The sequence below is a fragment of the Echiichthys vipera genome, assembly GCF_963691815.1.
Source record: "Echiichthys vipera genome assembly, chromosome: 14".
Lineage (NCBI taxonomy): Eukaryota > Metazoa > Chordata > Actinopteri > Perciformes > Trachinidae > Echiichthys > Echiichthys vipera.
In genome coordinates, this window is record NC_139839.1 from 7,552,056 (window position 1) to 7,561,372 (window position 9,317).

The following is a 9,317-nucleotide window of genomic DNA, read 5'->3' on the forward strand; positions in this document are numbered from 1 at the left end:
ATACAACAGCACAAACATGGAACAAAAGAGAGCAAACATACAAACGACAGGTATTAAAGCACTTATTATTGTTATTATTATTATTATTATTATTGGACCAGGAAAAATAAAGACCTGAGACAACAATGAAACAGCAAGAGATGGTCATTTCTACACCAGTCCAACGCCTTGTCAAAGTCAGCGGATATTCAAAACCAAAATGTGACCAAATTTGACAATATGACCATTTTTGAAATGATCTTACATAAGGAGGACATAGGCAGGTCCACTATCAGGTACACACCATTCTTGAAAATGCCAAATAATTTTGTGTTTCTGGCATATCAGGGAACTGCAGAAGAAAAAGAAAAAAAGTCTGTTAAAACATACTGAGCCTTTATTTTCCTGACATAGTGTAACAATGTGCAAAAGTGTCAAAACGTCTCTTCTCCAGTTAAACATGCAGCACCGGCCTCTTATGCCATCCTTCCCTAACCTTAAACCTGCAACAGCAGATTTTTTTGGCCACTTAAGGGCAAAGGAAATAAACACGACGTTGGTATATTATCATTTTTATTTATATTATCAAGTGTTGCCAAACAGCGCTGCATATATACATATCAGTAGAAAATCGAGCAACATTAGCTTTTTATTGGAGGCTCGTTTGTGGTGACCTGGAGTAGTCCAATATTCACTCTCCTGTTACTTCTGTTTCTGGTTTCCACCAACTCCCGAGGGGAATAACTGTCTCTTTAGCTGCTAGATGCTCCACTATGTTTGCCAGCTAGTTTCTAACTTTATCCGTCTGTTATTTGGTGTTTGATAAGTAGCATACAGCGAGTTTATCGGAGTCTTTTAGCTGGAAACTGAAAAGCTAAAGGCTGCTAAGCTTTGCAGAATGTCAGTGTTTTGTTTACATTAGATTTAGATTGGACGGATTGGTCCTTTAAGGCAGTGGGTTATCGGTTACAGTTCGATTTTCATAGTTGAGCTCATTATTTTTCTGGGTTATTGGAGTTATTGATATTATTGCTATTGTTTATTTTCATCTAATCTTGTTTTGTTAAGCACTTTGGGGCTGCATCTTTGCATGACGTTGGCTACACAAATAAAGTTATTGTTATTTGTCAGGGTAAAGACAACATTCAACAGAAGTTGTTGCAGAGTTCTGGGAACTTGTTGACATCGCTAAAACAAAGTCAGACGATCAGTGGGCAAACCAATAATGTATCCAGATGATCGAAACCACTTAACTTTAATGCTCAAGATAAACTTTATTCAATTCAACTTGGAGGTAAAACCAAAAGTGACCACAGCTGTAAAGTCCAGTAGTTTGTTTGTGTTCTCTTTCAAATGACCCAGAACTTTTTTTCTCTACCTGTCTTGACTGCTCGTGTCTCTGCCATGTTGGACTTCTTTAAGCGATGTCGCCACGTTCCCAGATCTCAGTAATTCACCTCGTGATTACAATTCCATTAATGTCGATAGAAACGACGGCAATCAGACCCCAGTTGTATGACACTGGAGCTATCCTTTAAAGCACAAATATAGGGTTTAATGTATGTATTTATAATGTACAAACATGACAGGTTCAGTCCGCCGTGCAGGCGGCGGTGAGCCAGCCTTGCTGTGGGACAGAGCCCAGGCCTCGGTTCTGTCCTGAGGCTACATGCTGGCAGGGCACAATGGAGATCACGGAGTCAGATGGGGGTCAGTTTCCCAGCCATCCAGGGAGGCCGGGACCTGAGACCTCCTCTGAGGGCGCCCATCTGACGCCTAATCCCCAGGAAATACAGGCAGGTTTCACCCCCCTTCAACCCCTCCCATCTCTCCCCCTCCACCCCACCATCCATCCCTCCATCCCTCCCTGCTTCTCCTCGCAGGCAGAAAAGCCCTGTAAATTCAAAGCATCTGTACGGGCAAGGGCCAATCCGAGGGCCGCCTTTCCCAGAGCCCGCGCAGATGAAATTTTATTCTTTGCACGAAAAAATTACAGGGGGAGGGGGAGAAAAAACAGAAAATAAAGTAAAGCAAACAGTGGGGGAAGATCAAGGAGGAGAGGAGATGAGGGGTAAGGAGTTGGTCATCAGAGATCTGCCCTGCTTTCCAGTGTGTTCATAAGAAGAAAGTCATTTTAGGTTCTTTATGAGCACGAGTCCTGACTGGAGCCTGATAACAACAACAGTGTGCTCGCAACTGCTACTGATTTTCGGACCTGTACTCTCCAAGTGTTCTTGGTGAACGCAGGTTACGGTCAGTTGGAGGCGATTATGTGAGTCGAAGAAGAGGCCAACAAGCCTCATGTTATTTTGAAACACTCAGTTTTCCAAGGACACTGACGTCGAAAGTCATGGACTGACCAATAAATGACCTCATGGCAACACGCATCTATGTACTGCATGACAATGAAAATGCCTCTATTTCAGTTCACTGTTTCTAATGTGTCTTGAATTTAAGCTGTTCATGAACTAGGTTGAAGTGGCATTGAGAGAGAAATCTGTTATGCGAGAGTTATGAAGGTGGTCTAAAAACCAGCACTACGACAAAAAATACAATGCAGACAACAGCAACAGGAGAGGAAATGGTCCTCATACCTCAGTTCTCCGGTAATATTCCAAATTCATACGAAGTGAAAACAACACAATCAAAAAAGCTTAATTAGAAAAATCAAGAGGATAACTTCTGACAATTGTTCCATAATGGTTGTGTTGTGGATCTGTTTTTGCAGTTATGAGAAATAAACATATCTCACTGTTTTATATTAACGTGAAATGATGCAATACATCCGCCAACAGTTAAACCGTGACTTTGGCAACTTAACTTCACAAAGATATTAATATTTATGCTTTTGTTTTCCAAGATCATCCTTGTGCTATTTCACAACCGTCCACAGTTTTATTAATTTGATCTTTTCCAGCTGTTTGTAGCTCCTCGTTTTCCTTTGTAAATTTTATTCTGTGTGGGTTAGCAGTGTAAATCAACAGAAAGTTACAAAAGTCAAGCATTTTTTGTGCGCGCATGCTCTGATTTCCACGGGCTACATCCTCAAAACCTGCTTAGAATCAGCGTGTTGTGTGGAATTAAGAGGACGGTACCTTTAACCTCCACAGTGACCCCTGAGGTTCCCTAGACCTTACTTTGGGAAACCAGTGAATGAAATGACTCTCTTTGTTAGAATACGTTCATAAAGGCCTCCTAAACCCTTCTGCGGTTAAGTGGAGCAGGAAATAAAGCCTCTGAGAAGTATATTTGTGAGCATGGTCGGCGCTTTGTGCTTCTCGGCGACGGTTAAACAGTAGTCTTCGGTTGTTGTTGGTCAGAGCCGGGTTTCATGTGGTCAAGGACAAAGTCGCGACGAGAAACTCGATAATTTCCAAGAACCCAAGAGATGGATTTACACATGAGCAAAAAAAATATTGGATGTGAACTCATGTGACCCGTGAGAACCGTGTAATCTGGGCTCAAATTAAACCTGACTCATCTACAATGAGTCATCTACAGCCCGGTTTAAAACAAATGAAGACGGTTCAGATTGTGTGAATTGCGAATTTCAATCAAAACTAAAGCTGCAGCACTTTACCGGGGATCTCCAGAAGTAGCTGCAGTTATAGTTAAAAAAAAGAAAAGTCGTCTCTCTTCCCCTCAGCTGGTTTGAAGCAGTTCTATAACATTCAAAAGGTCATTGAATCCCACACGACAGTAAATGGATCTGCATTTTTCAAAGGTGAATACAGTTGCAGTTGTTGGCCCGTACTCACTTTTTCTTCTGCATTTTGCACCACGTCGCTATACAGCACGTTTATTTTGGCTGATTTTGCAAAACCATAATCACATTCAATCATGTTCTTTAACTTACAACGCCAGCCTTTTTGAAGGCTTTTACTACGAGTGATACCGGGGTCCGACATGGACACACTGCCAACGTTTGAGCAATTTTGGTTCATTCACACAGGAGAGATTTCTGTATTTGTTTGCTTACTTTTCTCTTTCTCACTGGTTGAAGTGGGACGGGCTCTGTTGGCAAACACCAGAAATATTTTCACACTCAATCTCTCAACATGGTAAAAGTTGCCTTATTATTGCTCCTTTTAATGTTTGATTTTACATTCAGCTAAAGTTGTATAATTCTGCTCTGCACTGTTTTTCCTTATCTAGCTTTTTATGTTATGTGTATATGATTATCTTAAAAAATGCTGTGTGAATCAAACGTATTAATATCATTACTGTCATTAAGTCTAAAATCTTTATTTCTAGAATATCTGCACAAGGCAACTATGGTTTGGATGAGAGTAAAGGAAGATCATGGTTATGGCAAACAGTGTTTGTGAGGCAATGTGAACACATGGTTAAAGTTAAGAAGGGAAGCATTGTGGTCATTGTTTCAAAAAAAAAAAAAAAGAGTTGATCCATGAGAGGACACGATATTTGGTCTCTGGCATAAAAGTCAGACGCATTACATCAATTATATTTCCAGACAAGAGTGTCCAAACCCAGGCTCGTGTTCGTTATGACATCTTTTTAAACTCTTGCTTTCTACAATATTTGCACATGGCAACTTTGATATGGTTACACTTAAAGGTTCTGTGTGAAACATTTTAAATACTAATCATTTTTTATTGCCAAGGGGTGAATGGGTTATAATGTAAGTGACTTTCCCCTGCCCTCTCTACTGCCTATAACAGCCTGTGGACTGACTTCTATGTAAAGGACTCAAGGACAAATTTTCCGGGAAACTTCCACCAATTCTGTTCTTCCGCTATTTGCAGCAGTAGCCCGGAGATGGACCGAAGGTTGCGGGCTTTCCTGTAATGGCAGCGACTAGTTTGCTGATCCGGAAGGGAGTCAGACTGAGGGCGGGACCCCCACCCCTCAGTGCACAGTTACCTCCACAATGTTACTTTTCACCTCACTACGGGACACACTACTTCCTGTACTGGCACAGACTGAACTTAAGTCATTAGGCGGTTTGAGTTATTGTCCAACATGGACGTAATTTCAAGGGTTGCTTTTAATGCCCTTCCACCACTCTGACCTCAATGTCCTCTCTTTTTTACCTCGCTACATTAAGAGTGCAGCACTTCCAGCACTGGATGTTGGCACTGGACTTAAAGAATGTGCTGCAGAATCATCACGTGAACATACTTTACCGGAGAGACAGGGCTGGCTTTTCAACAGGTTACTAAAAAGGAAAGCTAGGTTACTCCTATGGCCTACCATGAGCCTGTGTCCCTTAATCCCATGATCCACAACCATTAAACAAGGCTAAAGAAGGATATCCAAATCTACCAAACACTGGGAGGGAGTGCCAACCGTCCCTACTGTGTCACCTTTGGTGCACAAGTCCTATCTGTGTCTCTGCCTGCAGCCTCAGAGTGTCAGGAGATAAATTGGTACGGACAAGGAAGGCAACAGCGGCTGATGCGGGCCTGCCACCTCGAAAGGGTTAAGTCAGATCCCAAGCTGGCCACATCACACTGTTGGGCCATTTAGTGCAGGAAACCTGATAGTTTGGTTCCTTTTGATGGCCTGATTCCCAGGCTTAGGAGAATAAATTAAATGCAATCCCCGCCTAGGCCTCAGCTGCAGCGGCAGGGCATACTGATTTAGGATTTTCATCTGGGGAGCTTTTCCCTCCCTTCCTGCTCTCCTCTTCCACAACCCCCCCTTTATCCACCTCCACTCCTCCACCCCACCCCAACCTGCCCCACCGAGCAAAGGGGTGAATATGATTTAAAATATGGCTTTCACGCGGCCATAATGAAGCCTCACAGCTGTCAGTCACTACGAGGAGAAGAAGAAGGGTAACTGCTCCTCCTGTGGAAAGGGAAAAAGTGGATAGGGATGAAGATATGTCACCCACTGGCTCAAGAGTCTGAGATCCAGAATATTCCGTCCTGATCCTCTATGCCCTGTCGCAGTATGAGGGGCTTTAGTAGAGCCACCAGTCTTATGGCCGAGGGCCGATGACAAGCCTGTAATATGTGTTTAGACTCCTGATATGTGTGTCGCCTGTGTCTCTAAGTGGCAGAGCTGTGTCGGGGTTTTAAGGGATGATGAAACAAAACTGCGTCCCTGTTGTTAAGCACAAGTTATAAAGCTTCATAATGCCTCTGTTGTAGCCCCGCAACCAGGACTGAAACAGGCTGAGAAAAGCTTTGACATTGGGTTCAGTAATGGGTTTAAATGATATCCAACTTTCTCAAGATCACTACACAATGCTGAGGTGCAATGCAGTAAAAAATAATCACATGAAAACAGTGCACTGTTGTAGTTCTTCTCTACAATTAATTAAAGGAAAGGAAATATTGTGCAAACATTGGGAAAGCTGTCTTAAAGCCCAGTACACAATGCTCACAACTAAATTCACATTTAAAGCCACAATTATCTTTAATATATATTTATTTTTAAGTTAAAGGGGCGTTCACTGATTTTACACTTTATGTTTAGTTCAGTGTAAGTTCATATAAGTCTAACCAAATATGCTGTAGAGTTGCATTTTGGGAAATGTACTGTTGGTCTCTGCTATTTTGATTTTTTACCATACTTAGTCACTGTCTGCCACATGATTATATATTATATGTTAATATTTTAATTTCTGCACTATTTTGTGTCTTCTATCGGTCACCTCAAGAGAGTCGATTAAAGCTTATATATCCTGAAATCATGTAACGTCAGAACAATGTTCATCCATACAGTCAATCTGTGAGAATGGTCCTAAAACTTGCGTTTAACCGTCCGACTCTTCCTGTGCGATTTCCCATCAAAACACTTTCAGACCAGGCTGTTATTCTAATAAGCAGAGTGAATCTTTGGCTTGAAGGGGAGGCTGTTGTGTAATGCAGCCCTTCTTTGCGGTAAGAAGGGTGTATCAAAAACTGTTGCATGATTTGGCTTTCAGGAGGGGACTTCACAATATAGCTCAGTCATCTGACGTCAGTCTAATGTCAATCTAATATCAGTCTGTGGATGGAAACGCAGAGCTGGATCTCTCCTTTCTTTCATCTGTCACCAGCAGACAAACACGGCCTGTACTCTGCTCCTGTGTGATGCATGAACAGCGGGGGGTGGTCGCTGCCATGTCTTCATCCACAGTTTTTGGTGAGCAGTCAAACCGGAACAGAATTTCATTACAGTGGAATAAAGCGAATCCTGCTTTGTCCACCGAGGACAGTAAGCCTTTGGGTTTTTAGTAAAGGGCAGAGAATGCCGACCTTTTGCATCCAGTTTTACATTTCTTTCTGTTTCCTGTTCTGCCTGACAGTGTTCTTTATGGATACACTTTTATAACCATGTGTCAATAAAGACTTTGTATTTTTTCACAAGGTTTTCATTCAATAGATGTGAAAGGAAACTGGCAGCGTACTAATCAACCTGCCCACAGGCAGTCGCTGTTGGATCTGTTAAAAGTCAACTGCACATTCACATTGGTAACAATCTGAGGACCATAAACTGTCGTACCGGCTTAAATGTTAATTCACAGCTTTACTGAGGGAAAGCTTTCAGTTTAAGCACATGTTTGAGAAGGTAATGCTGCTGTTAAGGTCGATTTTACAAACTAACAAAATCAGTTAAGGTGGGTTTTGTTTTAATGTGTTAAGAGTTGTAGATCTCATACTCACGAGCGGTAGCTCATTGAATTAAACATACATTTATTTATTTTGAACAAAGTTGCCATGTCATTAATTACAATCATTGGAAAAATATTCTTATCATGATATAGATTTAGCTATGGATGTCAGTATCACCTAGGGCTGCACAATAAATTGTTTTCTTTAATTTTCATTTCATCACTGTGAAAGAAACAGGGATTTTTCTTTTAGTCAGCTGACAGAGAATATCAGTAGAAAACAGCACTTTAAAATAAATGTAACTATCTTTTTGTAAATATTCCTTTTGTGTTCGGTTCAGTTGTTTGATAAGAAAATGTTGGAAATAATTTCAGTTTTTTTAAATTCAGCAAAGCAAGTAACTTGTTGTGTATCAGCAGCGTACTGGAAGCAGCAAAAAGGCAGAACTCTTTATACTACTTCATTTATCATAAGTCATATTGTTATATCTTAGTGATTAAATATTTACATTAAAATAACAGGAGCTAATAAAACAAAGCCATATCATTTAAATGACGTGTTATTCTACATTAATGTGGCCTATTTTTTTTGTTTAATCCAGAATGAATCTTATCATCACTGGAATCAAAATTGGCGGAAACTCTTCGTTTGCACAGAAAGTGTTCAAACGGAGAGGTGGATATCAAACTCAACAAGCGAATCATCAGAAGAAAAATTAAAAATGAATCTGTGAAAACAAAACGAAGAACTGAAATAAAAAAATATATCCGGGAAATACTTCATCTTAGTCTCGTTTCAATCAGAGTTGGGATTAAAGGTTTAAGTGCGACGCAGTAGATTCTTAAATTTGGTCGTAAGTATTATCATAAGTAATATGTTCAACAATGTTATCACACATTGTACATCATCGTGCAGCCCGAACAATAACTTTAAGTGAAGTAGTTGTTAGTAGTGAATCTTTCCAGTAGTTGCTAAGATACAGTATGTTGCTAAAAGTGTAATTCTGAGACAATACCTCTGAATTACAGATTGGGTGATTAAATGAAGGACAACAATGACGGGCTGGGAATTTCTCCCCATGGGAAAAGGACAACAGGTCAGGTAATGTATGTAAGGTCAGGACAGTTGTAAAGTGCTTTTATTGGTCGGGCCAGGGTCTCAGGGTTAGACTGAGGTTATTCAAGGCACAAACAACTCCAGACACACACATATATTCACACACTAGATATATGCACACACAATATCTTTGTCACTTCTTACACACACACACACACACACACACACACACACACACACACACACACACACACACACACACACACACACACACACACACACACACACACACACACACACACACACACACACACACACACACACACACACACACACACACACACACACACACACACACACACACACACACACACACACACACACACAGGCTCTGTCTCTTTGTCTGCGGGGTTAATCTGTGGGCCAGATCAAAGGGTCAGGTCCAGGAGATAAACTCCGGCCCTGGAGGTTCCAGCCCCCTTCTCTCCGTATATCTGCAAATCATTAAGCTCAAGGTGATTCACGGCAGCTCACCGAGTAGCCTCAGAGGATCCTGGGCCAGATACAGGAGGATTTCTCCGAGCCGTTGCTGTCGACCCCGCTGCCACTCACGATGACGTTACGCTGTCGCTGGGCTTTGAGCCTCTGCATGCTCTGAACCAGACATGAGAGCCACTCAAGACACCCCCAGAGATAAAAGAGCCTTCACCCCTG